This window comes from Triticum dicoccoides, chromosome 1B (assembly GCF_002162155.2).
Source record: "Triticum dicoccoides isolate Atlit2015 ecotype Zavitan chromosome 1B, WEW_v2.0, whole genome shotgun sequence".
Classification (NCBI taxonomy): domain Eukaryota; kingdom Viridiplantae; phylum Streptophyta; class Magnoliopsida; order Poales; family Poaceae; genus Triticum; species Triticum dicoccoides.
In genome coordinates, this window is record NC_041381.1 from 409,368,822 (window position 1) to 409,393,690 (window position 24,869).

The following is a 24,869-nucleotide window of genomic DNA, read 5'->3' on the forward strand; positions in this document are numbered from 1 at the left end:
TACCATAGGGAGCATTCATTTTCCTGCTATACATTATTTTTCTCTTTTCATTGGTAGATGCATTAACGGTAAGGATGAAGCATGTCACATGTGTGTTCCTGATCTTTGTGTTCTCAAGAGTGCTGTATTAGGTAATAAAGATTACAACTTGGGGGCAATTGTTGCACGTCGGTTGCATAATAATGGTTTAGTTGGAGAATTGTTTGGAGGGATTTATGCTACCCGTGTTGCTAATTATCTTGGTATACCTCCACGTGAGGGTGATAGGGAGTTGCCTCCCACTTATTTAGATTATAATGCTATGGTCAGTCATCATTTTCTTGAGAGGAATGAACAATTCCTCCAGTATCGACTAATCTTTGACAGACGTCGCGCTGTCCATGTTACTCTCCCTGCTCCTGCCCTTTTTGATTACCAGGCAAAAAGAAGATATTTTGTGACCAGGGAGGAGGCAACCGAGTACGAGGAGGACGGAGGCAGCTCGCCGCCATGCTGCAGCCCAGGAGGCAATGGCTGCTGCATCTCAGTACAACCCTAGTTACAACTTTGGATATCAGTCAGGCTATCCATGGCCATAGACCAACTTAGGCCAAAAGCCTAAGCTTGGGGGAGTACGTCTTTCTCACCGACATTACATTCATGTTCACACACTTATTCTAGTTGTCCGTGCTCATACTCTTTCATTGTATTATCCATGCTAGTTTAATTACTTTTTCTAGTTTTCTTCTTGTGTGTTTGATAAACCTTAAGAAAAACCAAAAAAATAGTTAGTTTAATTTCCATGCTTGTAGTAACAATTAAATAAAAACCCAAAAGGATTTCTCGTTCTTCTTTTGCTTGTTGGGAGCTTTACCGTGTAAATAGTTTTTTTTCCTTTGGGGGTCGAGAGGAGAAGACCATAATGAAAATGTTTAGTGGTTCTAATATGCATGATTGTTGATTTAACCAAGAGCCCATATTACCTTGTATTCTCCCTTGAATTGAATGCTTGCAGATTCCAGCTTAGTCCAATGCACGTGCACTATTATTATTATCCGCATCGTTCGGTCGTGCAAGTGAAAGGCAATAATGACGATATATGATGGAATGATTGAGATGAGAGAAGCTGGTATGAACTCAACCTCTCTTGTTTTTGTAAATATGATTAGTTCATCGTTCCTGATTCAGCCTATTATGAATAAACATGTTTGCAATGACAATTAGAGATTATAGTTACTTATGCCATGCTTAACTAGCTATGAGCTTATAATGGTTTACCTTGCGTGCCAACATGATATTAAAATGGTTGTGATGTGGTATGATAGGGTGGTATCCTCCTTTGAATGATTCGAGTGACTTGACTTGGCACATGTTCACACATGTAGTTGAAACAAAATCAACATAGCCTTCACGATATTTATGTTCATGGTGGATTATATCCTACTCATGCTTGCACCTGGTGTTGATTAATTTTAATGCATGTTCATGACTGTTGTCGCTCTCTCAGTTGGTCACTTCCCAGTCTCTTGCTAGACTTCACCTGTACTAAGCGGGAATACTGCTTGTGCATCCAAACTCCATAAACCCCAAAGTTATTCCATATGAGTCCACCATACCTTCCTATATGCGGTATTTACCAGCCGTTCCAAGTAAATTTGTATGTGCCAAACTCTAAACCTTCAAATGAAATTCTGTTTTGTATGCTCGAGTAGCTCATGTATCAACTTGGGATGTCTGTATATTCCATGCTAGGTGGGTTATTCTCAAGAGGAGTGGACTCCGCTCCTCATTCGCGAGAAAATGGTTGGTAACCAGGATGCCCAGTCCCATGATCAAAAAGATCAAATCAAAATAATTAAAAAAAACTCCCCCAGGATTGTTGCTAGTTGGAGGCACCCGTTGTTTCGGGCAAGCCATGGATTGATGCTTGTTGGTAGTGGGAGAGTATAAACTTTAACATTCTATTTGGGAACCGCCTATAATGTGTGTAGCATGGAAGATATCGAGATCTCATAGTTGTTATGTTGACAGTGAAAGTATACCTCTCAAAATTTTATTTCTCTATTTTAAAATCGAGCTCTGGCACCTCTACAAATTCCTGCTTCCCTCTGCGAAGGGCCTATCTATTTACTTTTATCTTGAGTCATCACCCTCTCATTAAAAAGCATTCGCTGTAGAGCACTGCTGTCATTTGCATGCATTACTATTAGTTTATATTGGGTATGACTTGACTGGATCTCTTTTACCATGAATTACAATGTTTAGTGAGTCCTTGATCTTTAAAGGTGCTCTGCATTTATGTTTTGCGGTCTCAGAAAGGGCTAGCGAGATACCATCTCGTTATATCATATTATGATTGTTTTGAGAAAGTGTTGTCATCCGAGATTTATTATTATTGCTCGCTAGTTGATTATGCCATTGATATGAGTAAACATGAGACCTAAGTGTTATTGTGAATGTGGTTAGTTCATAATCTTTGCTGAAATCTTGAATGCTGGCTTTACATATTTGCAACAACAAGAGCAAACAGAGTTTGTAAATTTTTTTCTTTATCACTTTCAGTTTATCAACTGAATTGCTTGAGGACAAGCAAAGTTTTAAGCTTGGGGGAGTTGATGCATCTCCGTCGTATCTACTTTTCCAAACACTTTTGCCCTTGTTTTGATCTCTAACTTGAATGATTTGAATGGAACTAACCCGGACTGACGCTGTATTCAGCAGAACTGCCATGGTGTTATATTTGTGCAGAAATAAAAGTTCTCGGAATGACCTGAAAATCCACGGAGCAACTTTTAAGAGTTAATGAAAAATACTGGTGAAAGAAATAGCGTCAGGGGGCCCACACCCTGTCCACGAGGGTGGGGGCGCGCCCCCTCCCCCTGGGCGCGCCCCCTGCCTCGTGCCCCCCTGGACGTCCACCGACCTCAACTCCAACTCCATATAGTTTCTTTCACGGAGGAAAAATAAAGAGAGAAAGTTTCATCACGTTTTACGATACGGAGCCGCCGCCAAGCCCTAATCTCTCTCGGGAGGGCTGATCTGGAGTCCGTTCGGGGCTCCCAGGTGGGGGATTCGTCGCCGTCGTCATCATCAACCATCCTCCATCACCAATTTCATGATGCTCACCGTCGTGCATGAGTAATTCCATCATAGGCTTGCTGGACGGTGATGGGTTGGATGAGATTTACCATGTAATCAAGTTAGTTTTGTTAGGGTTTGATCCCTAGTATCCACTATGTTCTGAGATTGATGTTGCTATGACTTTGCTATGCTTAATGCTTGTCACTAGGGCCCGAGTGCCATGATTTCAGATCTGAACCTATTATGTTTTCATGAATATATGTGAGTTCTTGATCCTATCTTGCAAGTCTATAGTCACCTATTATGTGTTATGATCCGACAACCCGGAAGTGACAATAATCGGGATACTTCTCAGTGATGACCATAGTTTGAGGAGTTCATGTATTCACTATGTGTTAATGCTTTGGTCCGGTACTCTATTAAAAGGAGGCCTTAATATCCCTTAGTTTCCATTAGGACCCCGCTGCCACGGAAGGGTAGGACAAAATATGTCATGCAAGTTCTTTTCCATAAGCACGTATGACTATATTCGGAATACATGCCTACATTACATTGATGAACTGGAGCTAGTTCTGTGTCACCCTATGTTATAACTATTACATGAGGAATCACATCCGACATAATTATCCATCACTGATCCAATGCCTACGAGCTTTTCACATATTGTGCCTTGCTTATTTACTTTACTGTTGCTACTGTTACAATTACCACAAAACTGCTATCGTTAATTTTGCCACTGTTACCGTTACTTCCATACTACTTTGCTACTAAATTCTTTGCTGCAGATACTAAGTTATCCAGGTGTGGTTGAATTGACAACTCAACTGCTAATACTTGAGAATATTTTTTGGCTCCCCTTGTGTAGAATCAATAAATTTGGGTTAAATACTCTACCTTCGAAAACTGTTGCGATCCCCTATACTTGTGGCTTATCATGTATCTCCATCCCCGGGCATGTCTTCCTCAATTTTAGGGGAACTGCACAAAATTGGATGGCCATTGTTGTTCCACCTCACTGTCCTCTGCCACGTGGTTCTTCCTTCCTCGAGCTTGATTAATGAGAAGAAACAGACCACAGTGAGGATTTGTCGAACTTCATAGGTGCCTCACCCAAACTTGATGCCGAATGGATGATGCATCACCACGATGACCTATCGATGCTCATGGTTGTGCCTCATGGTTGCATCGGCTGGTGAAGCTGATCGATTTTCCATGAAAAACAAGCTGTCTTCCATCAGTGCTCTTTGCTTCTTACCCACAAAGATGATGTCCTTCATCAGTTCACCTTAGTTGCATTGGAGACGCAGTCGTCTTTCATGTTGGTGCAATTTTATCACACAATTGGCTATGAACCAAATTTTTCCTCAAAGAAGGATTGGCCTTGGTACTGAGAGCATAAGTTTTGTATTGATTTCTAAGCCTTCTCACAACTTTGTCTTCAGCTCCCCTGTAATTTTATTTGTCCAGCTATTAACTTTGATTAAGAAATGGTGTGGACTAAATACCCGGATGGATGTAGTAGCCCTCCGTTTTTATTTACTCCGCATATTAGATTTGACTGAAGTCAAACTTTGTAAAGTTTGACCAAGTTTAGTCCGAACACAACAAACCATAATTATTGAGAGAGGGCAAACTATACATACTCTCAAACCTTCCCGATAATTGAAATTAAAATTCTTTATTTGTACACACTCTCACACGTTTCCGATAATTTGGCGCATGTGTGGTTGTTCATTAAGGGAGGGTAGTGTACCACATGCAGGGATGGCAATTTTATCCATGGATCTGGATACCCATGGATACCCGACCCGGTTGGGCAAGGGTATGGAGCGCATTTCTGCCCATGGGTCCATGGATATGGATACCCACGAACAGCCGGGTTGGGCACGATTATAATTTGTGCTCCATGGATATCCAATGGATAGCCACATGGCATGTGGGGCCGTATGCCAGTGATAGTAGAAAGAGCGAATCAATGGGAAATGGCAGGCAATATGCAACTGGTGCCATAAGCTATATGCTACAGAATCAACCTCTGGTATGCCACACTTAATGACTCATCATATTAGTTGTTGCCTACTTATGCATGTTGCTTATGTTGTCATTTGTGAGTGAATGATGATGAGCAAATTTGATCTTTGGGAAGGCTTCATGCTGACTTTTCTATGCCCATGGAGCTCCATGGGTATGTGGGTATCCAGCGGGTTTGGGCATGGGCACAAGTTGTGCCCATGGATAATTTGGTGGATGGGCAGAGAGTAGGAAGATGGGTCATGGATTGGATTTGGACCAGCTCCACCCGCCCCAAACCCGACCCATTGCCATCCCTAACCGCATGTGAAGGATAGGAAGTGCGACAGGGACGCATCGATCGTTAGTTCATTGGAAGTAGTAGTTTTCTTCACTAGTACGTTAAATAAAGAGTTTGGCTTCGTACTTACACAATTTAAAATGATTGGTATGGAGAGAATAAGAAAACGACTGCACTATATATTAGTAGTATACATGAGTACTATATGGACACAACTTCATTGACTTAGTGCACCTGCCTTTGGGTTTATGACAGGTGGGCCCAAAATGTGGCTGGCCCACCTATCATACAGCCAAAAGCAGGTGCAGTTAAGGCACTGGAGCTCAGTTCGTACTACAATATATAAGTAGTACTATATAAGTTGGAGCCTCACCGCTTGTTCGCTAGGGTTTGCACTCTCCACACTCTCGCCGCACTACATATATATATATATATATATATATATATATACATATATATATGTTGGAGGCTCAGTGTTCCTTTGCTATATTCATAGTCTCTCACCCTCTTCACCAGATCTAAGCAATACTACATTGGCCTCTTGTCTCTCTCTCTCCCCTCACAGCTGGTGAAGGAGGCGGCCGGATCCAGTCGCACCGGGTAGGGGAGGAGGTGCAGCGTTCACTCTATCGCCTTCGGCGAGGGAGGCAATCCTTTGTCGGCTAAGATGTTCTCTTTCACCCAGCGCATGTGGGGGAGGGCCACTGTCGGTGTCAAAACCGGCGGATCTCGGGTAGGGGGTCCTGAACTGTGCGTCTAGGCGGATGGTAACAGGAGACAAGGGACACGATGTTTTACCCAGGTTCGGGCCCTCTCGATGGAGGTAAAACCCTACGTCCTGCTTGATTAATATTGATGATATGGGTAGTACAAGAGTGGATCTACCACGAGATCAAGGAGGCTAAACCCTAAAGCTAGCCTATGGTATGATTGTTGTAATGTATGTTGTGTCCTACGGACTAAAACCCTCCGGTTTATATAGACACCGGAGAAGGCTAGGGTTACACAGAGTCGGTTACAATGGTAGGAGATCTACATATCCGTATCGCCAAGCTTGCCTTCCACGCCAAGGAAATTCCCATCCGGACACGGGACGAAGTCTTCAATCTTGTATCTTCGTAGCCTTCGAGTCCGGCGGACGAGGATAGTCCGGTTGTCCGGACACCCCCTAGTCCAGGACTCCCTCAGTAGCCCCTGAACCAGGCTTCAATGACGATAAGTCCGGCGCGCATAATGTTCGGCATTGCAAGGCGGGTTCCTCCCTTGAATAATCCAGAGAAGATCATGAACACCAGGATAGTGTCCAGCTCTGCAAAATAAATTCCACATTCCACCGTAGAGAGAATAAAATGTACACCAGTCCAATCTGCTGACGTATTATGCGGCATGACACCACACCGCTGCCAAGCCTTTATTTGAATCATTTTTTATTATACCACCTCAGCATGTTTAGCAAAGCAGTTTTCTTGGCACGTCCTGTCGAAGCAGAGATCGTGTTCCCCTTATTCCGGGATTCTCATCAATACGGACGTGGGTAACCCAACCGCGCCATTGATGGTGGCGCTTGGGAGATAAGCGAGTTTTACCAGGCTGGTGGGGGACGCATAGTCTCCGTCCGCCTATATATAGATAAGGGATAAGGATTTACCTTCTCACCTACGCCTTCTTCCTCCTTTGCTTATCCATCTCCGCGCACTCAAGCTCCAACACCCAAGCTCGCGCATCTCGCCTCGACCTTCTCCGACCATGTCCGGAGCGGGAGGCAAATGGTTGGCCTCCACCGTTAAGGAGGAGCACATCACCAAGCTGCACAGCACCGGATACCTTTCCGGCGACATCGCGCATCGGCTGCCCGATGAGGGGCAGCTCATCCCCACCCCCGGGCCCCATGAGAGGGTTGTTTTCCTCCCCCACTTCCTCCGCGGACTGGGCTTTCCACTCCACCCATTCGTCCGGGGGCTCATGTTTTACTACGGCCTGGATTTCCATGATCTGGCGCCGAACTTCATCCTCAACATCTCGGCGTTTATCGTCGTGTGCGAGGCCTTCCTCTGCATCCGGCCCCACTTCGGCCTATGGCTGAAGACCTTCAACGTCAAGCCGAAGGTTGTGAAGGGCACGCAAGCAGAATGCGGAGGCGCCATGTTGGGCAAGTTGCCCAACGTCCTTTGGCTCGAAGGGGCCTTTGTGGACTCCGTTAAAGGGTGGCAATCGGGGTGGTTCTACATCACTGAGTCGCGCGAACCCACATGGGCGGCGGCCCCCGAGTTTAGATCTGGTATCCCCACGCAGCTCACCTCCTGGAAAGAGAAGGGCTTGTTGTGGAGCAATCCGAAGGAGCTGACGGGACTCCGAGCCTGCATCCAGAAGCTGGTGAGCAATAAGCTCAGGCTCGTCGACGTGGTCCAAGTCATGCTCATCCGCCGGATTCTCCCATGCCAAGAACGGGCATTTAATCTGTGGGAGTTCAATCCGGAATAGCACCGGGCGCTGAGCGGGCTCTTCGACACGACGTACGAAGGCGCCTGGAGGGTGCTGTTTAAGGGCGCCGAAGCCCCCGCATCCGCGACGGAAGATCGCGGATTTTGCTCGCAGCATCCAGCTGACGAGGTAAGTGATTCGACCCCTTTACGGGACACTTGTGGTAAATAGATTGATTCTAAGAGGGTTTCAATCTCTCTCTTCCTTTGGTAGGAATGGATGGAGAAGGCCGAGAAGCTCATCTGTCCGGCTCCCATGCCAGAAGATCCAGTGGACGCCCGTCTAGCGGGGCTGCTGGTTCCCGCACCGCACGTGGTGCCGGAGAAGAAGGCCAAGAAGGTGGCCACGGGGACTTGAAAGAGTTCCCGTAATCAGGTGTCCGACGGCGAGGCGGAATCCTCCCCCGAAGATGAGGAGGAGGAAGAAGACTCTCTCCCAGAGGAGGGAGAGAAGAAGAGGAAGGCTTCCCCGATAGGGGAGGCCGAAGGGTCCAAGAGGGGAAGGACTATTCCCCCGGACAGCTCTGCCAACATCGACGTTGACGAGGAGGAGTGGCCTTCAAGGGCCAGGCCTCCAGCGAGATCGTAAGTATCCGGATCCCTGCTATGCAATTTATTTTGTGTCACACAGTGTCCTACTAATGCCGCATACTGCCCGTAGTCCGGCCGATTATGATCTCCCCGCTTCATCGAGCGGGTCGTTGGCCCCGTCGGATGTGGATTCACTTCCGACTGCCTCTACCCCCCGCGCCGACGAGGACGCCGAGGTGGGATCCCAGGGAGGGACCCATTGGGAGGAGGCTCCGGAGGCGCCGCCAGGCAGCCTCCCGGACTTTGCGCCGGACTCTACATCGGAACCTGCAACGGTTCCAGAGTCCGGCAGGCGGCCCCTTCGCAAGAGGGGCAAGACTGTGATGCCGGCGGCCTCCGTCCAACCGGAGGCGCCGGACAACTTGCTGGAGGCGCTCGAAGGCGCTTCCATCGAGGAAGAACACCACACTATCATGAGTGCGGTGATTCAGAAGGTTCAGCTCGCCAAGAGCGGGCCGACCGAAGCTTGCAGCAGCCTTCTAACAGGCTTTCAGGTAAGAAGTTATAATTATGTAATGTAATACCGCATAGACAGTAGCCCCTGATGCTCAGTTCGGTGTTCGGAAAGAAAAGCCGGATTGAGGATCTAAAAAGATATACGCAGGGTTGCTTTAAATATGTCCATATGGGTTTGCAGGCTGCGCTGGTGACCTCTGCCGCACTGACTGCGGAGGTCGGTGCATTGAAGCAGGATTTCGAGTGGTATGAGCGAGAGCTCGGCCATGCCAAGAAGCAGCTCGAGGACAAAGAAGGTGAGTAACACCACTTTGAATAGTTACCTTACAGAAAAGGATTTTGGTTGCAATAAAATTAACAAGGATAATATGGGTATCGCAGGGGCCACAAGCGAGGTGGCAGCCCTGAAGGAGGCTGTGTCTGCGGCCGAACGCAGTGCGGCCGCGGAACGGGCAGAGCGAGAAAAGCAGGAGGCACAGGTGGCGGAAGTACGGCAAGAGCTCCGGGCTCTCATGGAGAAGCATGAGAGCTTGGAGCGTGACTCCAAGACTCGAGAGTCCGAGCTTGCCTCGGCTCTCGAAAGTGCCAAGTCCGCCAAGGCCGAGGCCCATAAGGCCCTTCAGGAGGTTGAAGATTTACAGAAGATAGCGGCGGGTAAGGCATTTTTCATGCAAAGCAAGCATGTTAATGTAAACTACCTGACACTTACCCGCATTCGGAGCTCTCCAGGGGCGTTTGCAGATCTGCCGCGCAGTGTGTCCGATGCCGCCGCATTCTACCGTGGCGAGGAGGGGAGCTCAACGGAGAAGGTCTTCTGGTCTCAGTACGCTGAGGCCGGCCATCCGGTGCCCCCAAGCGACCAGTTGAAGCAGCTGGTCGAACTCCACAAGGTAGCTGAGGAGGCCATAAAGGGCCTTATAGTCCGGCTGTGGCCTGGACAGGCCATGCCTAGGAGCTACTTCGGCCTCGTGCGGCGGCTGGTGGATGCGTGCCCCTGGGTGGAGGTCATCAAGCGCTCCGCCTATATTGAAGGTGCTCGTCGGGCCCTTGCCCGCACAAAGGTGCATTGGGGCAGGCTGGATGCGGAGAAGCTTCTCACTGACCCACTGCCACCGGGCAAGGAGTATCGTACGCCCGAAATGTATTATAAGACTGTCCTGAAGGGAGCCCGCGATATTGCGGATGAGTGCCCCAGAGATGTAATTTTTGAGTAAACTCGCTATGTGTTATACTGTGCGCTGAAAACTTTGTTCATGTGCGCCTTAAGCAACGCTTGTTTTAATTTAAAATATTACCTTCTGTGCGGCCGTTTATAAAATCTGAGAGATGGCAAGTCGTTGGCTTCAACCCCCGAGCCGCGAGTGCTGGGGTGTTCGGGATAAACTTGAGCACTCTTGGTCCCATTTTTGGGTCCATCTAGGGAGGCGCTCAACACAACGAACAAGGCAACCGGACTTATAATGCTTGAACACTCTCACTTAGCCATAGAATTCTATAATTTTAAATTTCGGTGAAGCCCCTGGTATTCGGAAGACCGAATCCGGGGCGCTATCCACGCCTTCGTCGGACATTGTCCGGAACTTCGCTCGAAGCGGCATGAGTCTTTAAGGACCCGAAAAGACCTCTCGAACAGCGACCAGTCTCTCGCCTTATCATGCCGGTCAGTTTTAGCTTTCTCCACTGAGACGCTCGCCCGGCTCAACCGGGGCGCAATCGCAGTGGTTCTCCCAGTGCCACCTTAGCCGACAGAATGGAGCGTAAGGCACCAAAACGTGGGAGCCGGGCAAACCCAACTATTGACCCAAGACATGATTCGGAGCCGATTCATATAATGCTATAAGTTTGGGGTGCCGCACTTATGAAAGTGTTCGGACTTGTCACACCATAGTGTGGGGAACATAAGCCCCTGGTGTATTAGGCCGTACCAAAATATATGGGTGCAAGATGTCATGTAATGAACATATATATATATAAAAAGTAATGTAATTGCAGTCAAAAAGTGTTGCATTATTTATTAAAAGAAGTCTGCTATGAGTGCGGACTGATACAAATAGTGCGGTAAGCAAGGGATTTGGACTAATTGAACATGTCCCCCTCCAGGGATGAGCTGCGGACTTTGTGTATATAATCGAATATAATGCTCGTAATTAAGACCACCTGAGTGTTCGTCGCAGCCTTCTTTCCTCCCTGGCTGTTGCATCATGAGTTCGGCAGGTTCACCGCCGGACAGGGCCTTTGGTTAACGGAGTCCTGTGTATACAAGGAAGGAAAATGATAATAATAAGATAAAAAAAGGGGGGCACACTTGCGAGCCCCTGGTGTGGTCGAGCCGCACTCTGGGTCCATTGTGGTCGTGCCCCTTCCCCTACGCCCATGGTATCTCCAAAGCGTAATGATGTACACGGAGGTTTGTTCTTGCAATCATGCGAGGGCGGGGGTTGGGGCCGCATTGCTACGCGTGCTCTGATCGCGCCAGGTGGTCTTGGTTGGTATTGCTTCGGGCGCGTTTTGCTATATCCGGCCGTTTAACGGCCGGACTCGAGAATTGCCTTAAAAGGCTGCTCTGTACTTCTGCCGCGAGAGCCGCTGTATGTTCCCCCGTTCGGAGGGAGCGTTCCGTATTTCCGTTGACCGTGATGACTCCACGAGGGCCTGGCATCTTGAGCTTGAGGTATGCATAATGCGGCACCGCGTTGAACTTTGCAAACGCGGTTCGTCCGAGCAGAGCATGATAGCCGCTGCAGAACGGGACTATGTCAAAGATTAACTCCTCGCTCCGGAAATTGTCCGGGGATCCGAAGACCACTTCCAGTGTGACTGAGCCTGTATAGTTGGCTTCCACACCTGGTATGACACCTTTAAAGGTTGTCTTTGTAGATTTAATCCTTGAGGGGTCTATGCCCATCTTGCACACTATATCCTGATAAAGCAGGTTCAGGCTACTACCGCCGTCCATCAGGACTCTCGTGAGGTGAAATCCATCGATGATTGGGTCTAAAACCAATGCGGCGAATCCGCCATGGCATATGCTGGTCGGATGGTCTCTTCGATCGAAAGTGATCGGACAAGAGGACCATGGATTGAACTTCGGGGCGACTGGCTCCATCGCATAGACGTCCCTTAGTGCACGCTTCCTCTCCCTCTTGGGTATATGGGTTGCGTAAATCATGTTCACCGTTCGCACTTGTGGGGGGAAACCCTTCTGTCCTCTATTGTTCGGCGGTCGGGTCTCTTCCTCGTCGTCGCTGTTTAGCCCCTTGTCATTGTTTTCGGCAATTAACTCACCTGCCTGCTTGAACACCCAGCAATCTCTGTTGGTGTGATTAGCTGGCTTTTCAGGGGTGCCATGTATCTGGCATAAGCGGTCGAGTATTCTGTCCAAATTTGACGGACCCGGAGTGGTTCTTTTGAATGGCTTCTTCCGTTGACCGGGTTTAGAGCCTCGTAATCCGGCGTTGACTGCCGTATCTTCCTTGTCGTCGCCGTTAATGCGGCGTTCATGTTTACTTCGACGTGACCTGCCATTGTTGTCCTTAGTATCCGGACTGCCAGAATTTTTACGGAGGTTGTTGCTGCGAGCTAGCCAGCTATCCTCTCCCGCGCAAAAGCGGGTCATTAATGATGTGAGGGCTGCCATGGAGTTCGGCTTTTCCTGTCCCAGGTGCCGGGCTAGCCACTCGTCGCGGATGTTATATTTGAAGGCTGCAAGGGCCTCTGCATCCGGACAATCCACGATTTGGTTTTTCTTTGTCAAGAACCGTGTCCAGAATTGTCTGGCCGATTCGTTTGGCTGCTGAATTATGTGGCTTAGGTCATCGGCATCTGGTGGCCGCACATAGGTGCCCTGGAAGTTGTCGAGGAATGCGGCTTCCAGGTCTTCCCAACACCCAATTGACTCTGCGGGCAAGCTATTGAGCCAATGCCGAGCTGGTCCTTTAAGCTTGAGTGGGAAATACTTGATGGCATGGAGATCGTCGCCGCGGGCCATATGGATGTGAAGAAGATAATCTTCGATCCAAACCGCGGGGTCTGTTGTGCCATCGTAGGATTCGATGTTTACGGGTTTAAACCCTTCAGGGATTTGATGATCCATTACTTCGTCAGTGAAGCATAGCGGGTGTGCGGCGCCTCTCTATTGAGCAATATCACGACGCAGCTCGAGAGAGCGTTGTCTGCTCTGTTCGGCCCAGCCGGGGTTATTGTGTCCAGCGCGACGGTATTCGTCGCGGGTCATGGGGCGCCCTCGTGATCCATAGATGGATCTGGATTGCCTTGCTTTGTCCTCCAATACGTCCCGCAAGTCTGGCGCATTCCCTTTTGGCTTCGTACTTTTGGAGCGATGCCGGGGTACGGTTTTGGTTGAGGGCCTAGATGCCTACCTGTCGCGACCACGTGGTGGTCGGTCTGCCGTATCTTGCGCTGGTGATGAAGGTATGTACGCTTCCTCCTCTAGTCGGGGGAGCAACTTGCGTCTTGGGTAGCTTTTGGAGGGGCGTTCGAGTTTATACTCTTCGGCCGCGAGGACCTCGGTCCATCGATCGGCCAGCAGGTCCTGATCAGCTTGAAGCTATTGCTGCTTTTTCTTTAGGCTATTTGCCGTGGCGATATGCCTGCGTTTGAAACGCTCTTGTTCGACGGGATCCTCGGGCACAACGAATTCGTCGTCGTTGAGCCTTGCCTCATCTTCGGAGGGAGGCATATAGTTATGATCCTCAGCCTCTTCGTCTGCCGCCCTCTCATGAGGGCTTATTTCTGCATCCTCCTGCACTGAGTCTTGCAGGAGGGGATTATCTTCGGCACTCTTTGGGGTATTATTATCTCCTGTGCCGGAATCTCCATTCTTGCTGTGGCGGAATTTAGAGCGGCGCCGCTGACGCCGGCGCTTGGGCTGCTTCTTTAAAGAATCTGCCTCCGCTGCTTCTTCGCCGTCCCCGTCTTTTGGGGTGTCCACCATGTATATGTCGTATGACGAGGTGGTCTTCCAGTGCCCTGTAGGCGCTGGTTCCTGTTCGTCTTCAGCATCGTCGTCCATAGCGTCGATGTCTTCGGAGTCATAGTCTAGCATGTCGGTTAGATCGTCGACGGTGGCTACAAAGTGGGTGGTGGGTGGGCTCTGAATTTCTTCGTCGTCCGTATCCCAACCATCCTGGCCATAATCCGGCCAGGACTCTCCGGATAGCGAGAGATGCTTTAGCGAATTTAGGATGTCGCCAAAGGGCGAGTGTTGGAAGATGTCCGTGGCGGTGAATTCCATAACCGGCTCCCAATCAGATTCGATTGGCAGGGGCGCGGGAGGTCCGGAGTCCGGCACCTCGGAGTCACGAGCTTCGCGAGGGACAAGGGTAGTGTTCGGCTCCATTGCCGTGGAAATTGAAGCCCCCGAGGCGGTGTCCAACCACCGGTCCTTGATCTGGGCGATCGGCTCTGAGCTAAGAGCCGGAGCGGACTCGTGTGCGGCTACCAAGGCACTGTTCGGCGGCAGAGCTAGATCATGCCCATCGTAACAGTGCGGCGCGCTTGGCTGCGGCTCGAGTCCGTCGAAGATCAAGTCTCCATGGACGTTGGCCGTGAAGTTTAGGATTCCGAATCTGACCTGATGGCCAGGGGCGTAGCTTTCGATCTGCTCCAGATGGCCTAGTGAATTAGCCCGCAGTGCGAAGCCGCCGAATACGAAGATCTGTCCGGGGAGAAAAGTCTCACCCAGGACAGCGTCGTTGCTTGAAGATGCCATCGAGCCTATCGGTGACGACACAGAGGAACTCTCAATGAAAGCACCAATGTCGGTGTCAAAACCGGCGGATCTTGGGTAGGGGGTCCCGAACTGTGCGTCTAGGCGGATGGTAACAAGAGACAAGGGACACGATGTTTTACCCAGGTTCGGGCCCTCTCGATGGAGGTAAAACCCTACGTCCTGCTTGATTAATATTGATGATATGGGTAGTACAAGAGTGGATCTACCACGAGATCAAGGAGGCTAAACCCTAAAGCTAGCCTATGGTATGATTGTTGTAATGTATGTTGTGTCCTACGGACTAAAGCCCTCCGGTTTATATAGACACCGGAGAAGGCTAGGGTTACATAGAGTCGGTTACAATGGTAGGAGATCTACATATCCGTATTGCCAAGCTTGCCTTCCACGCCAAGGAAAGTCCCATCCGGACACGGGACGGAGTCTTCAATCTTGTATCTTCGTAGCCTTGGAGTCCGGCGGACGATGATAGTCCGGATGTCCGGACACCCCCTAGTCCAGGACTCCCTCAGCCACCGACCCCTTATTCCTCGCTACCGTACATAGTGTGGGCAGATCCGGCCTCCTGCCGCACGCCTTCCACATCCCGACGACCCTAAGGTATAAGTTTTTTGAATCTGTCATTGCTCTAGCTGCATGTGGATCTTTTTCGATCCTGTAGTCGAATCTAGGTCTTGGCTCAAAGAGGAAAGAAGGATGGGGTGGGGTGGATCATGAATCTAGGACGTGGTTCAATGAGGAAAGGAGGGAGGGAAAGTAGTATAGACTGGCTATCCAGCCGCTTTGTTGGTCAAAAAGAGAAAAAGGGGGTAACCCAGTACGCACATCTGTAAGGAACCGATCTCTTTGTTGAAAAGGGAAAGAAACTGGGGGTCGGGTAGTTTGTGCAGGACTAGATTTGATGCCCTCACATAGGAAAAATGTTCAAGGAGAAAAAATATGGGACCAATGCAGATATGTTTCTTGGCTACATATTCTGCATCACCCATTTATACCTGTGGACGCACATGGTGCTGGCATGTCCCATGTCCCATACAACTATTTTGATGTTGTTAATCTAAGAATGCCGCTGGAAAATTGAAGCAATGCCACTGGTAAAAGTAAATTACATTTTTAACAAATGTTGTTTTAAGAGAATGCCTCTGTTAATATGAATCAATGCAACCATTTTAGAAATGCTACTATCCTACTTTGTTTTCCATCAAGATAAGTTAGATGCTTCTTTTTGTCGCTGTTTGTTTCATCCTCCTTTATTGGCCAGTAATTGTTTCCTTTTTCGCCTCTGTTAAAATAGGGATATCTATTCAACTTGTTGCTATAGCAAACTTAAATGTCACACCGATGACTTTGCTTGATTTTAATGCAACTGCACAAAACGAGATTGGATTTCCAATTCATGTTGGCAGATTCGTAGGTGATCTTGTGTGCGTCATGACAGGTTGGTACTTGCCTTCATCCACACGATCGTGCAATGTGTTTTGAGATGTTGTGCTACTTGTATTGGTATTGTTTTAAATAAATGTTGAACTGAAGCTATTGTATTGCTCTTTTTTCCCATTAAGTAGTGAACAAAAATGGTACCAACCCAGACATGATGCTTGTTGCTTTGTTACAACAAACTCTGCATCACCCCCTTTATAAGTAGATGGAAGCACATGGTGTTGTTGCGCCCACTCTCCCCTGGAACTGTTTATGCTTTTTGTTAATCTAATGTCGCTGGTAAAATTAAGCAATGCCACTCTCAATTAACTACTGAATCTAGTTCAAAACTGCAACACTTGTTAGGGACTGGCGGAATTACCATTTTTGTGGCCGCATGTTTCATCGTCCTTTATTTGCCAGTAATTGATTACTTTTTTGTCTATGTTAAAACAGGGATATCTATTCAACTTGTTGCTATTGCGACATTTTGCTTCGCTACGCGAAACACTTATGTTTTAGGAGTGTTTTGTGCAGTTCAACTTGAATGTCACACCGGCGACTTTGCTTAATTTTGGTGGAACTGCACAAAAGGAGATCGAGATTTGTTTCAAGTCTAACTCGCGAGTTGTTTCAAATCATGGTCTCATCCACATGATGGTGCAGTGTGTTTGAGATGTTGTGCCACTTGTATTGGTATTGTTTTGGATAAATGTTGAATTTAAGCTATTGAACTACTGTCTTTTACCATTAAGAGAGCAAAAATTGTTCCAACCAAGACATGATGCTTGTTTCTTTGTTACAACAAAACTCTGCATCACCCCCTTTATAAGTGGATGGAAGCACATGGTGTTGTTGCGCCTACTCTCCCCTGGAACTGTTTATGCTTTTTGTTAATCTAATGCCGCTGGTAAAATTAAGCAATGCCACTCTAAGAGTTAACTACTGAATCTTAGTTCAAAACTGCAACACTTGTTAGGGATTGGCAGGATTACCATTTTTGTGGCCGCATGTTTCATCCTCATTTATTTGCCAGTAGTTGATTCCTTTTTTGCCTTTGTTAAAACAGGGATATCTATTCAACTTGTTGCCATTGCGACATTTTGCTTCGCTACGTGAAACACTTATGTTTTAAGAGTGTTTTGTGCAGTTCAACTTGAATGTCACACCGGCGATTTTGCTTAATTCTGGTGGAACTGCACAAAAGGAGATCGTATTTTCATATATGTGTTGGGATTTCTTTCAAGTCCTCCTCGCGAGTTGCTTAAAATCTTGGTCAAGAAAGGTCAGTACCGACTTTCATCCACATGATGCTGTAGTGTGCTTTCAGATGTTGTGCTACTTGTATTGGTACTGTTTTGGATAAATGTTGAATTGAAGCTATTAAACTACGGTCTTTTACCATTAAGTGAGAAAAAATTGTTCCAACCCAGACATGATGCTTGTTTCTTTGTTACAACAAAACTCTGCATCACCCCCTTTATAAGTAGATGGGAGCACATGATGTTGTTGCGCCCACTCTCCCCTGGAACTGTTTATGCTTTTTGTTAATCTAATGTCGCTGGTAAAATTAAGCAATGCCACTCTTAGAATTAATTAACTACTGAATCTTAGTTCAAAACTGCAACACTTGTTAGGGATTGGCGGGATTACCATTTTTGTGGCTGCATGTTTCATCCTCCTTTATTGGCCAATAATTGATTCCTTTTTTGCCTCTGTTAAAACGAATCAGTCGCATTATTTTAGGAATGGTACTATCCTGCTTTGTAGTTCTTCCTACATGTTTAACCAAGGTATTGTTAAGATAATGTCTTTGTTAAAATGAATCAGTCGCATTCTTTTAGGAATGTTACTTTTCTGCTTTGTCATTCTTCATACATATTCAAACAAGGCATTGTTAAGATAAGGTAGATCAATAGATGTTTATCTTCTGGGAGTACAAGTCATCAACCTTTATTTCTTAGTAACTGTTTCCCTTATACCTATTGTTGCTTACAGGGATATCAAAATTAAAGCTCGCTTTTATTCCGACTTTGATTTTAGTTGAACTGCACAAAAGGAGCCAATGTGTCTAAAGCAAACTGCTGCATTAGTGGGTCCAGTTGGTCTTACCACTTTGCAGAAAGACCTACATTACAGAAGGAATGATCGAGAAGCTTTACAGAGTATTAGTAGACGCTGGTGACATGACTAGTCTGCGGAGAGCATAGGCAACTCTACAACACATGGAGTGCACTGGGCAAAAAGTTCCCAAACAAGTACAAGAAGGCATGACAGGACTCCAAGTCTGTCAATGTCATTCTAAGCAACAATGATGGGGCATCTGGGTATGGTAATCTGTTTACCGTACTTTCAGTTTGTTAGTACACCGATTGGTGGGTTGACACTGGGGCCAATATTCATGTGTATGCTGATGTGTCTTTGTTTTTTGCAGCATATAAATACGAAATCCACATGGATGCTCAGCTTGATTTTAGTGGAACTGCACAAAATATTGAAATGGTTTGTGTCCTCCATAATACTTCATCATGCACAATGCATCGAATGGTTCTCTAATCATTCGTCGTCACCGTGAGTCACCGGACTATCAGCTGACAAACAGATGAAAGACCCTGCCCGTTCCACAATCATAGGCATTACATATTTTTGAAGGGGAAAAGCTTGTCAAACTTTAATCGTTGATGTTAGCAAGAAGACATTAATTTAATATATTGGAATTGGAAAACCTTGTCAAATTTTGCTCATTGATGTTAGACATAAGACATGCATTTGATATTTTTGAGTGGGATGCCCTTTGCTGTGAGCAGCGTCGATCGTTTTTTCCTATTCCTGTGTTCAGTTTAGAAGTAAATAGTTACTCTGCTGAGATGCATAGTCACATGAATGTTGACTTATGTAAGGTATTTTAAGAGTTTGTTCTGAATATTGTCTATGTAATGCCAAGCCTTGTGTGTTTGATTGCAAAGTTGAGCTTGGAATGTTGTGGCATGCGGCATCATGAGCTGTTCACTGTGCCTCCTGAGAATAATGCTTCGTATTGTTTTGCATGTTGATCTAATGCCAATGATTTCCATGTTAAGAAGATCATCCTCTTCTGTTGTTTATGTGCTTAAGAAGTTCATCGTCTTATGTTTCATTCATATCCTATATGACAAGTCGGGTAGGTTAGAGGTGAAACCATATGATCTTCCGACCAACTCATCATCTTAGGTCGTGATTGGATCGTCGTTTTCCAACCAAAACCGCTTGTAAAACTGATGCTCGTAAATAAAATCACATGGTCTCGGGCGAAGCGCTTGGTTGGTCGATTTCGACTAGTAAAATATACACCGGTCTCTCAAATTACACGTGTAACCCGCCGGTTTTACTTACAGACCCTGGGCCCTCAGTTTCATTACACCTGTAATTTACGCGTTGTTTCCGGTGACGAGTAAATTACACTTGTATCTTAATACAGGTGTGAAATAAACCAAAGCTCCCAAGCGCGGCCTTACCGTTTCATGTCATCTCAGTCTCTCGAAGGTGCTCATAGGTGTCTGATGATCCTAGCTTCCTGAATGAGCAGCGGCGTTGTATTAGACCATCCATAGGGCCCGCGAGGCCCTCTCCATCGTCCTTCGAGTTGTTGCTCTCGCCGTGGCGCTGAGCATTGTCAACATGGTCAATGAAGATGAGGATTCAGGAGATGACTTTATTTTGACTGGATGACAATAGGGACCCACTAGGGCCATAGCTGTACGTATGCAAGTGCCTCCTTATTATGTACAACTATATTTTTTTTGCTTCCTCCTAGCTTCCTGACATCACGGTCCCACACCATTGTCAACCTATGTAGTCAATAAACGAGAGAATTGCACAAGGAGGGGCTGACAGCTCGGACCAAGCAGCTTGAGCAGTATTTATGTTTTTGAGATGTGAGCACTGCAGAGTTTTTCTTGAGCAATGTTTTTGTTGTTGTTCGGAGGAGAGCAGGGTATTAACTGGGCGGGCTGTGGCCCATCTAGCCTAGGCCAGATATCCATCCCAGATATTAATTTTTTTCAAGCTGAAAATGGCTAGCCCAGCTATACTTTTTTTGAGGAATACCCAGGCATGGTCAACTTGTTATTCGCCGCACCGCTGGGCTGCAAATTTTTCCTAGGAGGGATGCATTACGCTTAACAGGAAAATGGGCTTTAAGAAATAATAAATGGGATGTAATTACAAAAACTGGGCAGTAACTATAAAAAAAATGCACCAAACACGTAATTAGTTTATAAAACATTATTTTTGGATTTTGAATTTTTTAATTTCATTCATTGTTGCGGGCGCAATGTTTCGTTGGATTTTTACATAATACAAATTTATATTGAAATTCTATTTAATCTAACTAGAAATTTCGGGATAAAAATATATCGGATCCCATCAAAATGTGGGAAATTTTATTGAATTCTGTTTTGCATGGTTTGTTGAAATTATTAATCGTTGTCCTAGCTAGAAAATGGGTTGTACTTTTAACAAACTGTATATGGGTTGTATGAAATTCCAATAGAATTCAATAATGGGTTGTACATTCTTACAAATCGCAAATGGGCTATAAGTTCTCTGCCACACAGTTGTGGGCCTACTAAGTTGATGCGTCCCCTAGAAAAAGTAAGTTGACGCGTATGCAAGGCTTTGTCGACTTATAGTCAACAAACGGTTCTAACAGCAGTGGCCGTTGGATGTCCATCCAACGGATGTCGTGCTTCTTCTTCAATCTCGGATATTCTAGCTTCAGCCGCCCAAAAAATGATTCCTCCCCCTGACATCTGGGCCACACCATTTCGAAGGCTGACCTGTGGGCCTACTAAGTTGACGCGTACCAAGGGCTTTGTCAACTTAGTCATATAAACGATTCTACCTGCAGTGATCGTACAATGTCCATCCAACGGCCGTCGTGCTTCTTCAACCTCTGGTCTTCTTGCTCCATCCGCCCAAGGTAGCGTCGGTCGTGCCGCCTGCTCCTGCCTCCCGTTGCTGGTTGTGCTACCCCGGAGGCCTCACCACCCCTACTACTCCCACAGCTGGCCAGGCCATCCCTCCACTCATCCACACCCCCTGTTATTCTGCGGCGACAGCAGCCTCACACCGAAGCCGAACCAATGAACCCTTGTACTCCTCTCTGCGTTGGCATCCACTGACGCGTCTTCCCCGGCTCTGGGTCGTCCCCTCCCTAGGCCTCGCCGTCGTCCACCACCCTGGTGCTCTCGGCGCGGCGTGGTCAACGTGGTCAAGAAACGACTTCCATCGAACGTGGGCTGTACGTGGAGAGGTTGATAGCTGGGTCCACGGCTGCACACAAGGAAATGCCTCCTTATTATGCGTAAAAGAATGATTCCTCCACCTGACATCTGGGATCCACAGGAAGGGCCTCTGTATTTCACAAAAAAATGTTCCCCCCGCTGACAGGTCGGACCCACCGGCTATATCTTCGCACGCAAGGAAGTGCCTCCTAATTACGCACAAAAAAATGAATACTCCCCCTGCTAGCTGGGACCCAGCATAGTGGGAGGCTGACTTGTGGGCCTACTAAGTTGATGGGGACGGAGGGCTTTGTCATCTTAGTCAATATGAACGATTCTAGCTCCAGTGATCGTACGATGTCCATCCAACGGCCGTAGTGCTTCTTCAACCTCTGGTCTTCTTGCTCCAGCCGCGCAAAGTAGCACCGGTTGTGCCGCCTGCTCCTGCCTCCCGTGGCCGGCTGTGCTGCTGCGGAGGCCTCATTTCCCCCTACTACTCCCACCACTGGCTAGGCCATCCCTCCACCCACCCACACCCCCTGTTATTCTGCGGTGACGGCAGCCTCACAACAAAGCCGAACCAGTGAACCCTCGTACTCCTCTCCGCGTGGGCATCCACTGTCATGTCTTCCCCGGCACCATTTCATCCCCTTCCTAGGCCTTGCCGTCGTCCACTGCCCTAGTGCTCTCGGTGCGGCGTGGTCAACATGGTCAAGGAACGACTTCCATGGAAGAGTACTGTACGTGGAGAGGCTGACAGCTGGGTCCACGGCCGCAGCAAGGAAGTGCCTCCTTATTACGCGAAAAATAATGATTCCTCCACCTGACAGCAGGGACCCACCGGACGAGCCACCGTATTTCACAAAAAAACGTTTCCCCCGTGACTGTTGGGACCCACTAGCTACATCTTCGCATGCAAGGAAGTGCGTCCATATTACGGGCAAAAAAAATGATTCACGCCTGACTGCTGGGACCCACCAGCTACATCTTTGCATGCAAGGAAGTGCCTGACAGTCGGGACCCACCTGGTCAAAGCGTATGTAGCATTCTCATTCTGGTCGCGGACGTGTAAGCACATACTGGTCGATGTAGAGACGCGCACGTGTCGTAGTAGAGGCCCTCACATAGCATGTACACTTACGTACAGCGGCCAGGGGTGCAAGAAAGTAAATACGGCCACGTACGTACATACGGGCGGGGTCTCGAACGTCTACTCGCGCATACGTACGGCAGGGCTTGTGTACATGGCTGGGTCGGAATGGAGAAACTGCATCATCATCTTGTTCATGGGGAGCCAAACAGCTGGGTCAGAACAAAATGTGTCGTCGTGTTCATTGGGAGGGCTTGGACGGAATGGCCGATGGAAACAAGGCCTGGCGTACTGTAGAATGGAGGAAATGGCCTTGTTTTTGACCGGCCACGGTCAAAATAGGATCCTGCTCAACGGGAGGGGTCTAGCGTACCGCAAAATAGAGGAAATAGACTTCTGTTGGACCTCCTATGGTCGAAACGGGGTCCTGTTGATCGGGAGGGGTGTGGCGTACCGCAAAAGAGAGGAAATGGATTTGTGTTGGAGCGCTATGGTCGAAACGAGGGTCCTGTTCATCGGGAGGGGTGTGGCGTACCGCTAAACAGGACTGCACGGGATACTGTTCATCTCCACCGTCGACCTCCTCCAGCCTCCACGGGCTACTGTTCATCCACCGTCAACCTCCTCCAGCCTCCACCTGCGACTGTTCATCCACGAGCTCCTGTTCATCCAGCCTCCACCGCGCGCTCCTCCACCGGCTACTATTTAACCAGCCCTCTCCACGGGATCCTGTTCAACCACCCCTCCATGGGCTACTATTCATCCAGCCCTCCACCGGCTACTGTTCAACCAGCCCTCCAACGGCTACTGTTCAACCTTCCCTCCATGGGGTCCTGTTCATCCAGCCGTCCACGGGGTCCTGTTCATCCACGCCCAACCGACTCGATTGATCAGGGTCCTATTCATCCAACCCCCACTGGGAACTGTTCATCCAACCCACCCCCCAACAATGCTCACTATTCATGCAGAGGAAGCATCGATCGGCTTCAGTTAGCAGCAGTAGCGAAGGAATCACCAATTGGGTTCAGTTAACAGCCATCGATCGATCGCTCGGGTTCAGTAACGTGTAGCCTGTAGTGCAATCGCTCGGGTTCAGTAGGTGAACACCTCGCTCAGGTTCAGTTAGAGCCCAACGCCTCGCACCCATGCGTGTACGTGTACAAGAGAAACACACATCGCTCGGCCCCCGACCACCCACCGTAACTGGGAACTCCCCGATATTTTCCACGCTCTCGCTCCTACCATGGTTTTTTCCATCATGGACGGCCCAAAGAATGTCATGCAGCCGCGTCTCCGGCCCGCCCAAGATGAAAAGCCCATTTTCTGTCATGATTTTTTGTCATAGAAGTAAGGGCCCACCACATCTATGATGATACTGGGTTTTGTCACAATTATCATCATAGAAGTGTCATAAGTATGACAGAAAAAAAAATCGTTCGGCCCAAAATGTCACGGATGTGTCTTTTTTTGTAGTGTGAATGGTCCGACTGCTGTCACATTCATCGCCAACATCACTGTCCGATATGGCATTCCGCACAGCATCATCACCGACAAAGGCACCAACTTTGCCAAAGGCGCCTTGGCCCATTTCTGTGCAAATCAGGGCATCCGACTGGACCTAGCGTCCATTTCCCACCCGCAGTCTAACGTCCAAGTAGAGCGAGCAAACAACCTCATCTTGTCCGGCATCAAGCCCCTCCTGATCGAGCCGCTAGAGTGGTCGGCCGGCTGCTGGATCGACGAGCTGCCGGCCGTCCTCTGGAGCCTTCGGACCACGCCCAACAGATCAACCAGCTTCACGCCCTTCTTCCTTGTGTACGGTGCTGAGGCTATCATCCCTATGGATATTGAGTTCGACTCGCCTCGGGTCACCATGTACACGGAGGCGGAAGAAAAAGAGGCACGAGAAGACAGCATCAACCTGCTGGAAGAGGCCCGACTGCTAGCATGCAGCCGGTCCGCCATCTACCAGCAGAGCCTGCGCTGCTACACAACAAGAAGGTCAGGACGCATTCCTTACTCAAAGGCGGCCTTGTGCTCCGCCTGATCCAGCAATCAGCCGGACAGCACAAGCTCGCGGCACCTTGGGAAGGCCCCTTCATCAACAGCAAGGCCCTGGGAAATGACTCGTACTACCTCATCGACGCCCAGAAGCCCAGGGCACGCAAGCGATGCATAGCCGGCGAAGAGATGTAGCGACAATGGAAGATTAATAAGGGTCCACAATGTGTTCTATGTCCAATAGGGATTTTGGAGGACAGAAGCCACCTTTTTTTCCAGTGCAACTTTAGTGCTCGCGTCTGGATCTATCTGCAAATTGTCTGGAAAGACAGTGAGGACATGGTGGAGATTGCCTTCCATGCTAGAAAGGAGTTCAACAAACCTTTCTTTGCGGAGGTGGTTTTTACTGCTTGGTGGAATATTTGGAAGCTTAGAAATGACAGAGCTT